This window comes from Sparus aurata, chromosome 22 (genome assembly GCF_900880675.1).
Source record: "Sparus aurata chromosome 22, fSpaAur1.1, whole genome shotgun sequence".
Taxonomy (NCBI): Eukaryota; Metazoa; Chordata; class Actinopteri; order Spariformes; family Sparidae; genus Sparus; species Sparus aurata.
The window spans coordinates 4,821,104-4,833,755 of record NC_044208.1 but is presented as its reverse complement, the minus strand read 5'-3'; the positions used below and the strand labels follow the sequence as shown (position 1 = coordinate 4,833,755).

Below are 12,652 nucleotides of genomic sequence, written 5' to 3'. Positions count from 1 at the left end.
TTGTGACACTGAGATTAAAGTGCTGTCTGCATGCTGGCAGAAGATGGCGCCCCAGCATAGGTTAACAAACTAAATAAGCCCTGCCATTCATACAGCAGTTTATCACTTCATTAGAATTCAAACACTAAACAGAAAGTCATCGTCCACCTATAACAATATTACATTTAGACCATTTCTAATACCACAACTGGAATTATACCTTCTATCAATATCCTCCTGACACCCTGTCATACTTTTTTCCTTTTGTCTCCTAAGCTTCTGAAGGCTAATAAAGGTATACGACCTGGTGATTTCGCTTTTACAGCTCTTAAAATATCCTCCTGAACTTGTCATAGGTGTACTTGACACCTTAATCGAAGAAATCTGTTTGTACACAAACACACGTAACATTTCCGTCCCTGTCCCACCTATGCTCTGATTGGACGACGGTCGTGTCAGTCAATGGATCGGTCCCGTCAGGCTCTCTTCCATTGCCCCTAAAAAGCTCCGAAATTACAGTCTCTTTTTTGCCGTTTTAACAAAATGACCCCACAGTTATAATGTATACTTTTGCCGGATTTTCTCTGCCCTCAAAGCATCACTATTCCAATTTCCTGGCTGCACTTGTTACGCAATTCTACATCTCGTTGTTGATGACTGGTATTTGATATATCCGACAGCTCATGAACGCAACAGTAGTGTCATTGTGGCCCTGCAGAGCTAACGCTATCAAAAGCAGCGGCTACGACGAGCAGCAGGGAGACATCAGGGCCACCAAAGCAGCACCTTCTTTTTTTTTTTTTTTTTTTTTTTTTTTTTTTACACTGTCTAATCATTTCGTCATTACGGCAATGGAATATAGTCCGGCAGATTACTAGACGCGTTTGAACTGGTAAGAGACACTGATTTCCATTTTAGTCATTATTCAGCCCGCTTGTATCTTTAAAGCCGAATGAACTATTTTGATTTTCCCAGGTACAACTGTCATTGACATCTCCTGAACGTAACAGTGCTTAGCCTGTTTGCTAGCTTCACCTTTCATCCAGCTCCATTCTATAGAGAGGCTGTGGCTGAGGCGTCGGCTGGTTTTAATGCGATACCTTATGTGAATGTGAAACATACACATTAGTATACATCTGGCCTGTTTCACTGGGCTGAAGAAACAGCACCCGAAGCGAATTTGGAACTTATGTTAAAGCAAAATTGGAGCACAGGAGCAATATACTGATATCACACACAGGAGGCTGTTAGCATCTCGACGCATTGGTTTGTTGACCGTCCCATATCATCATCATCAGCAGCAGCAGCAGCAGTGGCATCTCTTAGTATCACTGCTTCGTGGAGTCAGATGAAGGACGCAACCTCACGTGGCTGACAGATGCTCTGTCATCTGGGGTGCATTTAGGCTCCTCTCCACGCAATAGTGCCCAGTTAACTTTGAGGACCAGGTTGCATTCCTCCACATGAGATGCTGTGTGATGCAGGTGAAGTGTGTTGGCGTAACTTTAATTGTATTAGCCCGTGCTTTTGTGTCTCTGCTGGTGTTTTGCGAAGGATAACATAACATAATGTCAGAACTGGGATCAAGACTAACTTTTCATACTAGTTGCACTGGTGTGCCTATTTTATTTATTTATTTATTTTTTCATTAAGGTGCACCAAAAATATGTTTTAAATGCTATTTCTTGACATTGTGTAAATAATTTTAAAGAGGAATAAAAGTGAAAATACATTTTTCTTCCTTTAAATCACAGCACATGCATTAAGAAATTATGGTAATCTCAATTGTTTAAAAGATAAACTGCTAGTCAAGGCTAACTGTTGCAATGAAAATGTTTGGCCGCACTTGACAGATTTCTGGGCACCTGTAGTCGCACCCTGGTGCCCTGTGATGAACATTTGTAGGGGTGCACTGATACCATTTTTTACGAGTACGAGTATGAGTATTTTAATTTGTGTACTTGTCAATACTGAGTACAGATATCGATATTTCTACCACAAAAATAACTATCAGGTTACAGATAGGGTTGCACCGATACCCTTTTTTTACAAACCGAGTACGAGTTCGAGTATTTTCATTTGTGTACTTGTTGATATCCAGTGCCTATAGGTGCAATGAAATGGAGGTGGAAAAAGTTCTAAAATATTGTACTCAAGTGAAAGTACCAATACATTGATGAATTATTACTTAGGTACAAGTGAAATTACCTGTCTCAAAATCTACTCAAGTAAAAGTAAAAAGTGGTTTATTTAAAATCCACTTCAATTAAAAGTTACTTATGTACATTTAAAAAAAAAAAAAAGATAAAACCAGGTCATGTGGTGTAAACAGGACAAGGGGTCATAAATCCAAAACTATCTTGTTTTTAATTCAAGAAAAATCGATACACATGTAAGTGCAGTGACAACATAAAACATGCCAAGTTGTCAACACAGGACATTTAAGACCCTCGGGAAAGTATAATGTACAACTTTTAGTTCAGACCATCCCACAAAACATTTTCAAATGTTGTCAATTGAAAGTGCCATAAATTGTTAGTTCTGAGTGCCATCCTTCTTTTCTTCTAACACATCAACAACATTAATACAAATCAACGCCAAATCATTTCATCATAGATTACCACAATAAAACAAAAATTTGCCAGGGGCATATTCTGATGGCAGGCTGCGCGCCTGATAACACATGTTTAAATAAACTGCTAACTTGTTATGAACTCAATGGCAGCTGCTGTAAACTTAAAAACTTAAAATGGCCCTATCCCACTGTATGTCTGCGTAAAAGATAGAGCATCAGTCTACAAACATCCTGTTAGGTCTGAGCAGCAGTTGATTTTCAAAGTTAGTTGCGCTCATCCTTGCTTGCTTTGCAGTGAACAGTAAACCAGCACAACTGAAAAGCAGCAGAGGCAGGCAGGCCACATCTTGCACTGCATCACGATGCTGTTAGCCCTCTTGTATTTGAAGGAAAAACCCTCTTTTAATGTGGTCGTCAGTATTGAGTTCAGCAGAATTCAATGTTTCAGGTGTAGCTAACATTTCTAGGTCCACTGTCTCTGAACCGTCATCACAGCCAGAGCCTGTCTCATGATCAGCCTCCATCACCATCTCGTTGAAGAAGACTTTGTGCCAGCTTGATACTTGCTGATCAATCGTCACTGCGTAGTTTTTTGTTTTTTTTCTGTTAGGATTTTTTTACTCAGTAGCGGATGGTATGTTAAATGGCGTGAAATGCAATACTTCACTCAAAACGTAATCGAGTGAAAATAAAATGACCTATTTTAAAAACGACTTAAAAAACACAAAATACACAAAAAAAAACTACTCAAAACAGTAACTTGAGTAAATGTATTTATAATATCTGCCGATACCGATATTTCTACCACAAAAATAACTAGTAGTTTACAAATGCATTTTCTTCTCTGCTTGTAACAACAAATGATTATACATTAAATAGAAATGAATAAAAACAATCACAATTTCTTGTGTCAACAAAAAGCCTCCACATTGGCACTGTCTTCACATTTGACAAAATGAAACTTATTTGACAAATTAAACAATGAAACTTATTGTAAAGTTAACACAGTTAACTTAATATCTCAATTAGACTATTGCACAGTCTCCACATTTGAGTCAGTTTGATGTATATTGAAGTTGCCACAATATTTATTGTCATTTAACATTTAATACAGATAATACTGTAGATGTGTTTTATGTTCAATTCTCTTTAAGGAAAAGAAGGGCTGCATTTAAAAATAAAATAGTAAAAATGAATAAAATAGCTTTCTGAAATTGTGCATCTTAAAATAAAGTGCTTAATTTAAAAAAGATAACATTTCTGTATCTGTTTCCCTTCGAGTTAGGTTTCAGCTGCTGCATTCATGCACTCCTTGACATGCACAGATTTGATTGGCTGGTTATAATCACGTGGGATGGCTTAACTCACATGCAATTGGTCAGTGGGTCGGGACTTGCTCCGCGGTCTGCCTGGTAGTGACCTATGCCCTAGACACTAAAATCCGAAATGACAACAAGAAATGACAAGCCGCCCTCTGATCGCGGTCTTCAGTTTCATGCAACGTAAGGCCTAGTGCAGTAACGTGGTATTGGTAAACTTTGCGAGTACAATTATATGAGCGCAGTATTGGCCCGATGCCCTATGCCAGTATCGGTATCAGTGCATCCTTAAACATATATTTACACTTTATATCAATAAGTCAGACGTGTTCCACTCTGTCACAGCTGTAATGCTGGCTCTCATCCTCCTAATGTAAACAACCTTTCTCCATCTTTTACTTTTTTATAATCGCTCTCGTCACCTCTGTCACCTTTTAAAACAATGACGAGCATCCCTCCATTCATCCAGATAAATCTGAGCCTGGCCAGGTCTTAACCTCAGCCATTTATGTCACACTTTGTCTTTGCAAAATTTGTGTAATTACTTATTGCCATTTGCCGCTGCTTATAGACACCTAACAGATTCTCTCTTACATCAGCATTTCTCTCCTTTAAGAAGTGTCTCTCAATGAAGCCGCCTCTATTTACAACGTGTGGCAGACACCAAGACGTGTCGCTTGTAATCTGTGTGACACTCAAGGGAAAACTGCTGAAACTGGAGTGGCACGGTGTAATGTGGAGTTGTAATTTCCCTTGCATTCTTTTGCTGCAGAAGTACTATTATTATTATATCCAGAAAAAGGCCGGCTTCCCCGGGTTCTAAGCAGTTGACAGACATTAAGTGTTAGTCTTTGAAGAAAGAAGACAAGGCTGCTTGCTTTTGGGGGGTTTTTTTGCAGTGAAGTGCTGTATTGCAGGTGGCCCTTGCGACTCGTGGCTTTTTTGCAGAAAAACACTGCTCTTGTCAGGATGAGTTATGAGTTATGGACTGCTCCTTTTTTATTCCTGGTGTTATCTGAAAGGATGAGGCATACAGGGTATCGCTGATGAAAGTCCCTTTTGTTGGGCCCAGTTTGACAGACAGCCTTAAACAGCTCCGTGGTTAAGCGCTGCCAAAGGACCGTGTTCCTAATCTCAGTTCACCCCGTCACTTGACTGACTGATGGATTTTTCGCTGGCAGGCAGGTTATTACACAGAGCTGGGGAAGAGGATGTGAGGACAGCACAACACAGCTAATGCAGTAATTAGTGTATGAACATGTTTGAGATGCTCTGGTCAGTTTGATTTTGACTTTATTCCACACCGCGGCCATTTTTTTGATGTGAGGAACATGTGTTTTTTGTTTCCATCATTGAATTATTTATTCATGATCAGAACATTCTGCCAGGTGCCCCCCTGTCGTCCCCTGTTCCTCTCATCCCTCTATGCAATGTGCACTGCTTACCCACCTCAAGCTTGCCATGTGCTCATTTGATTAAACAAAAACAAAGCATGGAGCCAGTTTGTTGAACTCCACTTGAAAGTGCGAGGTCACGGAAAGAAAGCCACAATTTTTGTCCCCGTTGGTTATTGTGGAGCAGGGATGTGGTGAGGGTCTGCCAACCGTTGACTTTGCCAGATAGTACGGGGTAAAAGCATCTTGAGCAGCCCTCTAAACCGCCGTGCAACGGGTGATGTGAGCCTGGAACGCAGAGAACAGCGACGCCGCTCTTCTGAGCAGAGGGAAGAGATGGTTGGTAGCCATATGCAGCCATAAACGGGGTCATTCCTGTGGCAGAGGTGGACAGGGAATTGCGCACATGCTCGACCCAATAGAGGACGGAGGACCAGGAAGTGGGATTGCCGGCTGTGACGCAGTGAAGCGTGACTCCCAGGTCCTGATATGTTCTCTCCGTCTGTCCGTATGGCCTCTGCAGAACGGTCCACTCCAAGAGTCAGTGTTATCATATGGAGCTTACGGTCGGTCAGATGGCCTGGCTCATGTGTTTGGGACTGGGAGTACGGTCAGCCACTCAGCATCACACCAGAAGCTCAGAAAGACGCCACAACAGTGTCGTCCTTTGTGTCACACTTCCAGTGGAGAGGGATGAAAAGCGTCTCTCTCCTCTCCCTCCACTCCGGGTGGCTGAGTCGCGAGGCACTTGTAGGCTGAACTGGAGTTGTTGTTCCACATGAGTAAATGTTGAGCTACGGATGAATGCAGGCTATGAAAGAGCTGGGCGGGACGTACACTCACATGTGAGAGCAGGGGCTGCAGATCATATGATCCCCTCTGAAATGCCCGCAGTCCCTCCAGCATCTCTATGTCACAACTTTTTTTTTTGCACACAATTAAAAACCCAGAGGTTTCACTCGGGGTTTACTCTACAGTTAAGAAAAAAAAAATGTATGATTAATTTGGCCTTGGATGTTTCAGAAGTCCGGCTTTAAAAAACAGCTGATATATGATACAAAACAATATGTTGAATATAGCCATACACATTGTACAGTGTAATTGCGTTCCAACACAAAACGGACAAAACCTATGACCCGCTGGTGTAAAACATGTTGTCTGTGTGCACCTGTGGTCAGTGCTTTAAGTGGGCCTTTACTGACGTAGTTGTGAGTGCACGGAAGTGTTACCCGCCTTTCACCTCCCTTGGTGGGGAGCTCCGTGGATGGCTTGCAATCTGTAGTGATCATTTCATCATATGTTCTATTTACTTTGCCAAGAGCGAATTTTGGCAAGAAAACACACTGGTTATTACGATCAGTGCCACTGCTTGTGTACGCATTTATTCCCTTAGAACTGACCTGACAAAAACGTGACGTGTAGAATCTCATGTACATACATGTGTTTTCAGGCAGAAATCATTGGCAGTGCGCAGGTTGGAATAAAGTGATTGTGCGGAGAGAGAGAAAAAGAAAAACTCTCTCGGTGTCTTAACAGCTGTGGTCAAACCAAACTTGGGATACTAGGCCTACAAGGTTTTATTTAAGTTGTCTTGTGCAGGTCACCCATTATTAGTTTATTTAATATGTGTTAAATTATTTTGCACATTACCCACCGGATATTTTCATTGTTGATATTTTCATCCGCCAGACAATTACACATGATACCGTCAAAAAGCCATCATGTAGCCTAAACTCAACTTAACCGACTGTCTGTCACTGTCTTTTTAATTGATACATCAGCCTCATTTTAAAAACAGGATTGTTTGCGAGCCTGCGTGTGCAGATGAGTCGCAATAACAAGGGAGGAAATAATGCATGAAGCCCATACACTTTGCATAAAGCTTGTCAAAACAAGGCCCATGGCGAAGTCCGTTTCAGGGGTGTTTCTTCAGAGGAATTCAAGTAGCAGGAGTTGTTTGACTTGCTTTGTCTGTCTTGGAACTGGAACAGATCCTATCAGGCTGATAGCATCACACTTAACCTCGATCAGCCGCCACAGCTCGTATTTGTGTTTGCTTACATGTGCATTGGCCCATTATGTGTAAAGTTAGTTACAGGTCTTCAAGTGTGGCGTTCTTTGCTCTGAAAATAATCCAATTTGCTCATTTGCATCTGGAGCACAGGCAAGACATGAGAGCACCGGCAAAGCGTGGCTCTCTCTCATATCCTGCTCAGTATTTTTCCATTTTAATCTTTCTCTGTTTTATTCTTAATCTCTCCAATTCCATTTGGCTCTCAGGTCCATTTAGCTTTTATCCCAAGGTTCAATAATGCACTGGAGTGCCTCTGTCTGTATTTAAAACCTCACCACTGAGGAAATTGAGCAGAAATCCTTTCATTCTGCCAGCCCAGCCCAAGCTGAACGTTTATAATGCTGCTGAAACAGTGGAATAGCATTGAGAGGTTCCTATAACAGGGTTTCCAGAAATTCACGCAATCATGTGGTGGATAGAGAAGCAGCTGGGAGAGCCCACTGACTCCATGCATTGTACTATCTAAGACTCTGTCTTGTCTGGAAGTGTTGTTTCTGTGGAAATGCTACTCAGATTTGAGGGCTGAAGTCTGCAGCCTTTCTGCTCTCTGTTTAACTGTGCACTGCTGATGCGGCTGCTCATCCTGGCAGTGGCATTACGCTGGCACACCAGACATGGGCTGTCACTGTGGAAGGGCTCCCTGTCAATTGTTAAATATCCCCTAAATTCAGAGAAAGCATTCCTACTATGGCAATTGTTGATACATTATGATCATGGTTTGAGTATGCATAAGACATAAACTTTTAGAATCTAATGTCATCGTCATCATTACATATGTGAAAACATGAAAACATAACACATTAGAAACTAGAATGGCTCTCAGTAGAGCACATACCTCCACCAAGGCCAGATAGTCCCCTCTCATTCAAGCAAGCCTCGTCCAACATCCACTGGATCCAGATTTTTATTTAGATCATATTGTACATACTAATTTTTAATCAAGATCCACGCATTATGCTCTGAGAAATGAACGAAGATGCGGAAAACATCCAATCTTGCAATGACTTAAAAAAAATAAATAAATAAATTCCTGGATCCGTCCCACTAGGGTGAGGTTAGGTTTAGGTTTTGCCAGTGGACAGTGGTTACCAACCAGTGTACACAGGGTTTCCCAGAATTCTTTGAGACAAAGGTGGCAAAGGCTTGATAACATGCAAGGCATGCAGGTTTGTGTGCACACCTTTCAGAGTGGTTTATTGAGAAACTAGACAGTAGGAGACAGTGTGTTAAACTTCCCAATATCAAGTTAACCAAGTTCCGCCTCTTGGTGACCGCTGCTTCAAGCTTACCTTGCTTTAATTACAACCACACATTAATTTGCCTCGTGAATAACGGCAATTCATCACTCACCTTGTTCTTGTGAATGTGTCATGTTGCCTCCAGCTCCTCACTGGAGTGACGTGCATAACGTATGCATCCTTGATATGTTTATACATGCGCAAGAGTCCGTGGCAAGGGCCTTGGCAGGCGCCACACGAGCTATGAGCCACGAGCCACTAGCCTGAGCATAGAAACCTGGCACATGAAGGTGGTTGCTGATACAAGGCACAAGGCAATTTTAAGCAAAGTAAGACAAAGGCAGCTCGGTAAAGGGACCATATGCAGTGTAGATGCAGACAGCCAGTGTAGATGGAGAACCTTTCAATCCACTCCTGAGCAGTGTCTGTCAGTAAGGGCTTACAGGGAGTCCTGACCTGTCAGTCAAATCCCATCTGTCAGGGCTAATGGGAATGTGGATGTAATATTTTGGATTTATTAGAGGTCTAGCATGGCATATCTTAAGATGTTTCAGAAAAACACAGGCAGCTGGTATATGTTATCACTACTCAACTTACCCACAGTATGCCAGGTTGCTTTAAATCCATATAAAGGCTGTAGCCTGCAGCTCTAAGCTTTATTAATGCAGCTATTACTGAAGTGACAAAGTGCCCCACTTACCCTTCAGAGACTAGCCTTGAAAGAAACATGAGTGGGTAGCCGGCGGTAAGTTTTTTGTTGAACTTTTTAATGCATGGTGCGTCAGAGTTGTGCAGAGGGAGAGCAGTCGACCACCTACAGAGACCTGGGGTTATTTTCCTAGCAGGGCCACCTCCAGCCCGGCCCGGGCCTACGCTGATTATAACGTAGGAAGCTGGTGAGGGAGCGTGTCTCTGGAATTCCATCAAGCCTAATTCTATATCAGACTGGATAGACCTGCATCACTCTTAATTAAGGAAAATGGGGAATTTTAATCATTATATGTTATTCCAATAATTGAATTGATAATTCTTCCAATACAGCAAGAAGCGCTATGCCTCTTAAAAGTTAGTCTGCTATCCAGCGCTAACAACTAGAAGACAAAGAAGACTGTGGGGAGTGGGATCAGAAGGTTGATAGTAGGATGGATGGGCCTGAGGGACAAGAGAGACACTCTGCCCTGCGTTCTGCTGCGACCTGGTTGTTGCCGCATCAGTAGCTTACAGTGACACCACAAAGTGTGAGGCTTGTTTGTATTACAGCTTCACTTTTCCCAGAAAACCTGCTGGCCTCCTCAGCTAGCTTAGAGAGCTCGCAGATGTGTGTCTGGGCTAGGCAGAGCGGAAAAGCCAGGTGTACACATGGCCGACTTTCTCTTCACAAGCACCGATCTTAAATGCAGGAAACGCTACTTGTTTTTGGCGAGGTGGGATTTGCCACTGAGCTGCTCACAGAGGGGCAGTTCGTTCTGTGAGCACACACTCTGTCTCTTATCTCTGGCCCCGAGACACTCAGAAGGAGTATTGAGTAATCAATGCAATTACCATTCTCAAATTGTGAAACAGCATTTGTATTAAAAGAGCAAAATACTCTATGAAAGCCAAAGTATGTTTGATGTTTATCAGTGTGTTCTGGGCATTTGAAGAGTCAGAACTGTTCTTTGTTTTTGTGGTTAACAGTGATGTCAGTTAGATGGTTAGAGCTTTGGTATATTCAATCATGTACCCTCAGGTGTACATAAACCACATGTTTGGAACTTTTTGAATAACAAGAAATTTAATTTTTTTTGTCTGCCATCAGTTGCAAGAGGCAGGTCATTATCAGTATTGGCTGAAAAAAATATCCACATCATACATCCCTACTCTAAATCTAAACCACCCATAGAGAAAATGTCAAAAAAACCACCTTACATGGAACTTACATCATTTAATGTAAGTAAAGTGAGAAAAAGATCGTGGATCTGCACCAAGTGTTACAGGGGACTGTTCTGGGCTGAGACCCATCCTCCATCCAAGTTTCAAAATGATTTCTGTAGTTTGGTTTCGTCCTGCTGGCAAACCAACCAACAGACCAGAGAAATGGACACAGTGAAAAAACACAACCTCAGACAGTGGTGATGAGAAGAGGAAAAACGTGACTGCTCTTCACAGACTCCTGCTTGATAATGCTTTTTTGAACAGCAAAACAAAACATGTATTGTGTTTCATGATCCCATTGTGTCTTATTAAACACAAACAATATAACATCCCAGTATTTTTTTTAAGAAATACCCTTGTACATGTGAACAAGTCCTGAGTTACAGACTGGTAATGGTGAATGAATGAATGCATGAAATAAGGGGTCAAAGGCTTTGGGTCAAGTAAAGAGTGGGGAAGGACAGAGGGATTCAAAGGATGAATGTGCTGTGTGTGTAGACAGGCGCTATTAGGTAGTTTTTCCAGGAGACAGGAGGTCTGATCAACACATTTATGAAACTGGCAATGAATCTAGTCAGAGAAGACGCTCAGCCAGTTTGTTCTGGTTGAACTTCGGCTGTGCGTTTCAGTACATGCAGTGCCTGCCTCCCTGCCCGCTGTCTCTCTGTAGCAGCTCCACAGACTGAGAGCTCTATGGATCAGTGTGTCTGCCCGGATCGGTAGCCCACTCATGTGTCCCTGTAGCCCACTCATGTGTCCCTGTAGCCCACTCATGTGTCCCTGTAGCCCACTCATGTGTCCCTGTAGCCCACTCATGTGTCCCTGTAGCCCACTCATGTGTCCCTGTAGCCGAGCGTCAGCAGCAGAATGACTGAACCCGTTGTGCCTCAGACGGTGACAGCTTTGTGTAGGTCAGTGACTTTTCCCCACACCCACCCAGTGCCATTATGTTTCAATGGAGGGGCGCTGCTGATGAAAAGGGAACGTCACTCAGCGCTCCCTTACAGCAAAACCTGCTAGTAGGCAGGAAGAGAGCTGAGGAGAGGAAGGAGGGCGAGGAGTGGGACGCAGACATGTTTCTCACACACTGAGGTCAGACGCCCCCACATCCCCAGAATAAACTCGCTGTCACCTGTGACAGGAAGACATCCCACGACGGTGATAGTTGTTTTTAATGGTACTTCATGATACATGTGTTAATGTCACTCATACATAGCATAACATAGAAAATAACATAGCAGGCTTCACTGGAAAGGAAGTGTGTCAGATCTCTTCTCTTCCTGTTGCCCTTATTATCTTTGCTGTTTTTCTCGTTCTAATTAGCTGTGTATCTCTCCTTCTACCTCTTCTTTTCCTGTGTTGTCTGTGAAGAGACAGAGAAGCCAAAACAGTCACCTACCACCTTACTGTGTCCACCCACACCTCTGCCTTTCAGCTATTACTGTAAGCTCGGAGAGTAGCAATTGAAAACTATTTAAAAAAACTAGTAGGTAGGCCTACTTCCCCCTTATTGATCTTGCGCAGAAAGAAATCACACCACTGTAGTCAAATTGAATGTCAGGTTAGCTGCGACCTAATTCAGCCAGTAACAGGAAATGATCATGTAATAGACCCCTTTGTACATAAACCACCAGCAGCAACAGGGGTAGCAGCAGCTTTCTACATGGGAGCCTGCTGTTGCAGAACAAACAGTTGTATCACTGCACCCGAGCCGGCGTGCACTTGCAGCGTCATTACAGCTCTGCTCCAGCAATCAGAGAGCAACAGACACAGACTGAATTAGATTAGCAGAGCTGAGCTTTACAGTCAAATCAGCAGTTAAAGGGTTCTAACATATTTGTCAGTGGTGACAGCGTGTCTTTTGTAAATAAAGGGCAGTTAGGCGGCACGCCATGCAGTTAACTGCGACCCTCCTGCCTCACAATGATTCCATTGTGCAGTTCTGCTGTCAGTCAAAGAGCTGGCAGCCACTGTTAAGTTTATGCGCGCCAGGCTAAGATTTATCTTGTGAAAAAAACAAGTCTCATATGGGTTAGTTCTGCAAGTTTTTCTCCACCGTGGTCAGATTTGCAATGCACTACTTCTAATGGAGGAGTTGATGAAGGTGCTCAATACTGACAGTTATCAGACAAGACAATAACATAACGGGATACATCATA

General features: G+C 42.7%; 1 protein-coding gene across 4 annotated transcripts in view; it reads left to right on the top strand.

Annotated features, from left to right (window-relative positions):
* The first annotated feature begins 753 nt into the window (after positions 1-753).
* The window catches only part of fynb (FYN proto-oncogene, Src family tyrosine kinase b), a 60,996-nt gene continuing 49,097 nt past the window's right edge, over positions 754-12,652 (top strand). For 3 of the 4 annotated variants that reach the window (XM_030405514.1, XM_030405511.1, XM_030405515.1), the window contains exon 1: positions 754-871. The gene's annotated coding sequence lies outside the window, so the exon portion shown is untranslated. Of the gene's footprint in view, positions 872-1,334; positions 1,464-12,652 lie in introns of those variants that run through there. The other variant, XM_030405512.1, reaches the window with a different exon arrangement.